Here is a 4,853-nt window from a genome sequence, read left to right on the forward strand (position 1 = left end):
TATTCTGATTTTGTATTACAATTAATTGAGGGATCCAAAGATGAGTTTCATTTTCGAAGAGATATAGATGCTTGTTATTTTGACAATACATAAGTATCTTTACATAAGTATTTTATACATAAGTATTTTTAACCTTCTCACTTATTACAATTTTCTAGATAAATAAAGTGTGTATTAAACGAACTACTGCATAATTTTGTATTGGATATAATATATTGTATATAATGACTAAAATCAAAAAGTGTTTTACAAGTAAAAGACATTTGCGGCGAATAGTAAAAAAAAGACTTAATAAATATTTTACAAATGAACCAGCAAATAATACAAACAGATAATAATACTAAAAAATTGATACAAAATGAAAATTCTTGTGATAATGTTTCCGCTAATGTAGTTACAGATGATAACATTAATGGACGCGGTGATATTTCTCTAGATAATTCTTTAATCGATAATTTTGCCGAATCGACACAATATATTGAAAATATTGACGTAGATATATTTAAAAATGAATCATTATTGTTTGGAGAACGATGTGGCACACTTCCTGCCGTAGATGATTTTATAGTAAATGCTGTTCAACAATGGTTCTTGAAATATAGACACTTACTAAGCCAGTGTGCTATAAATGAATTATTGTCTATACTAAGAGTGCCATTTCCACAATTTCCAAAGGATTCGCGAACGCTTTTGCAAACCTTCTTTATGTCCTTATGAAATTATAAGCATTTTTCCCTGGTTTTTACTGTCATCTAGGAATAGAAAATGGATTACGCAGAATGCTTAACAATAGTTGTATTACAGAAATACTATTTCTAGATTGCACTGAAATAGTATTACCTATTTTATTAAATATTAATGGTTTACCAAAATATCAAAAAGTTCAGGCAGTCAATTTTGGCCAATTCTTATCTATATAGATTTGCCTACTATCAATGAAAAATGGCAAAAATCGTTTATTGTAGGAATTTATCATGGCTTTAAAAAACCAGCCGATGCTCATCAATTTATGAATTCGTTTATAAACGAGTTTCAAAATTTAGAAAAAAATGGTTTTGAGATGAATGACAGAATTATTAAACTAAAAGTTTCTAAACTTCTCTGCGACGCTCCAGCAAAATCTTTTCTTTTATGCATTAAAGGTCACATAGGTTATTCTAGTTGTACTAAATGTACTGAAGAAGGAACTTTTGTTAATGGAAAAGTTGTATTTTTAGACGTACAGTTAAGGAATGATGTGAGTTTTAAAAATAAATTGGATGATGAATTTCATAAAGGTATAAGTCCTTTTGTAAAATTGAATATGGGTTTAGTTTCACAAGTACCCCTCGATAGTATGCACCTTGTATATTTAGGGGTTATAAAACGGAATTTAATGTTATTAATAAGGGGGAAACAAAATATTCGTTTAAGGGGTAACACCACTGTAACGGCCCAAAAAATTGCACTTCTTCGACATTTTTTTTTTAATGGAAGGAAATGAAATAAAGTATTAATATTCCGTGAAGTTAATAAGCATATATTGAAGTACTTTTAAACATTTTTTCATAAAAAAATATTACAAAATGGCGGAATGGCAGCCATATTCCCGATGCGCCTTTAAAATAAAGGGGTCCACGGCAAGTAGTGTAGCCGTTGGAAATTTGAACTTAGAACAAATAAAATAATTCCTCATGATCTTCAATGGTATATCTAGTACAATACGTAGGGGATTTTAGAAATATTGATTTTTGAGTGATTGGCGAGCATTTGAATAAAGTCGTTCATTTTTCGACAAAAAAAAGTGACATTATTTGGCAATAAAAAATGTTTAAAGCAACGTATCGAAAATCCCGTACGTATTGTACTTCGAAATGTTGTTTTGAATGTACAGTAAAAAATTCGAGTGAAAATATTAAAAATTGTTTGAGTTATACTGCTTGCCGTATAAAAGTTTTTTCCTCGTATTCTACAGGGTTGAAAGGATTTTTTAAACCCCAAAAAAAAAAATGATTTTTTGAAAATTTTACAGTGGTGTTACCCCTTAAACAATAACAAGAAAGAAGATATTGCGAAGAATATTATTACGTCGACTCGCCATCAGAGGTCTATTCAATTGATATTCGTTAAATTTCTCGCAAGTGCTGAGATACACGTATGTCTCTTTATATAGAGTCTCGATTTAATAACTTACACCGGCGTCTAAGGTAGGCTCCCACTACATTACCTTACTGATGAGTCCAGTAGTGGAAGCCGGGACGAAACGCCAACTTGTGATATTCTTCGCAATCTTATTTTTCACAGTTTTCAATTATCATTACTTTAATATTAAATTTTAATATATGTCTTTCAACATATTATTAAGATCTAATAAGATGCTATAAGCATCGAAATTTGTTAGATTGATTGTCAATCTAACTAAAGTGATATTACCGCGGTAGTTATTTAGAGTTGCGTTGTAAGTCTGAAAAAAATGTTCGGCACGCGATTGAGAGAACTACATACGCGATATATAAATTCACACATAATGATAATAAGCATCTTGATCTAGCTTTGACCGTGATAGGCTTTGCTTTGTGCGTCCTTCTTTCTTGTTATTGTTTAACAATTGTACGGTCGTAAAAATGAGATTCTATTATTTGTTATAATGTACATGGTCTAATACACTTACCTGCAGATTGTGTTAAGTATGGTCCACTAGAAAATTTTAGCTGTTTTAAATTTGAAAATTATTTGTACCAAATTAAAAAGAAAATACAAACATCACGACATTCTTCACAGCAAATCTGTAACAGACTTAAAGAACAAGAAAAAGTGCAACAAATAAATGATCTGGCAAAATATCCAATACTACGGAAACAATATAAAGTTCAAGTTCATAATAAAAAAATGTATACTTATTTTAAAGTGATTGTTGTTGAAAAGTATGAATTAAAGATATCGGATACGCACGCACGCACGCACGCACGCACGCAGATAATTGCGTCATATTGAAAGACAAATCGGTTTTTTGCATTGAAGACATTTGTCAAGAAAATGATACGGCAGAAATTTTTTTAAAAGGGAAAATGTTCACTGAATCTAATTTATTTTTTAATTCACCATGTTCTTCTCAATTATTTCATATTCAACATGTACAAAACTTGTCTAATAATGTCCATACAATTGATATAAATGAAATACTCATGAAATGTATTAAATACCCGTACAATAATGATTTTAAAATCATGGAAAGTGACAATGCCTACTCGAGTCATTGTAACAGGATGTTAATGTTGATTATAATTGTGTGAAATTATGTACCGCGTATGTAGTTCTCCTCGCGACGCTGATGGGTTTTCAGCATTGACGCATACGTATTAACTACCGCGGTAATATCACTTTTTAGTTAAATTGACATCACAATCTAACAAATTTTGATGCTATAGCATCTTAATTAGATCTTAATAATATGTTGAAAGACATATACAGGGTGTATCTGAATTATCGCACTTGGAGTATACCATGAGATACAGGACAAAAATCCAAGTAAAAAATCCTGAGTCATTTTTTGATACGAGCTTTCAGTTCGTTGTTATACGATGTTAAAGTTAGCAAATTAACGACCGAGTATAGAAGGAAGATAGAGACGTAGCAAGGCGGCGCGGAGCTGACGATCGCGGTGAGAGAAGAACAGCGGTGAGCAGCGAAATGGTTACAATTATCAATCTCTTTCTTTCTTTCTTTCTCTCTCTCCCCTCCTCATCTCCATCTCTTTCTCCTCTCTGTCCCTCTCTCCCTCCCTCCCTCCCTCACTTTATACCTTATTTAAAGAAATGTTAAAGATCGGAAAGTGCAAAGCTAAATGAATGATTTGTTGTTTTCGTAATAAATTATTAATTTAGGATCCCTGGCGAAAATAATATATTTATTAAAAGTTTATAAGAAGTTTGCTTAAATGTTCAATAAATGTTTCATTCAAGCTTTAAAACATCTATTGAATTGTTTATGAAATGGAAATTTAAACGTGGAGTTGTTTAAGAGATGTTCACGATTATGTTTGATAGGCGTTTAGGAAGTATGAGATGATGTTTCTGGAATGTTACAAATGTTCAGAGGATGTATGAATTAAACAATCCACTTAATATTTGCATTCTGAAAACATTACACAATACTTTTTAAACGCCTATCAAACATAATCGTGAACATCTCTTAAACAACTCCATGTTTAAATTTCCATCTCATAAACAATTCAATAGATGTTTTAAAGCTCGAATGAAACATCTACTGAACATTTAAGCAAACTTCTTATAAACTTTTAATAAATATATTATTTTCGCCAGGGATCCTAAATTAATAATTTATTACGAAAACAACAAATCATTCATTTAGCTTTGCACTTTCCGATCTTTAACATTTCTTTAAACAAGGTATAAAGTGTGGGAGGGAGAGAGGGAGAGAGGGACAGAGAGGAGAAAGAGATGGAAATGAGGAGGGGAGAGAGAGAAAGAAAGAAAGAAAGAGATTGATAATTGTAACCATTTCGCTGCTCACCGCTGTTCTTCTCTCGCCGCGATCGTCAGCTCCGCTCCGTCTTGCTACGTCCCTATCTTCCTTCTATACTCGGTCGTTAATTTGCTAACTTTAACATCGTATAACAACGAACTAAAAGCTCGTATCAAAAAATGACTCAGGACTTTTTTACTTGGATTCTTGTCCTGTATCTCATGGTATACTCCAAGTGCGATAATTCAGATACACCCTGTATTAATATTTAATAATGAAATAATGATAATTTTAAATTCTGTGAAAATCTGTGAAAATAATATGACTGCGAAGAATATCACAAGTTGGCGTTTCGTCCCGGTTTCCATTACTGGACTCATCAGTAAGGC

The sequence above is a fragment of the Cyphomyrmex costatus genome, unplaced genomic scaffold (genome assembly GCF_001594065.2).
Source record: "Cyphomyrmex costatus isolate MS0001 unplaced genomic scaffold, Ccosl1.0 scaffold2203, whole genome shotgun sequence".
NCBI lineage: Eukaryota > Metazoa > Arthropoda > Insecta > Hymenoptera > Formicidae > Cyphomyrmex > Cyphomyrmex costatus.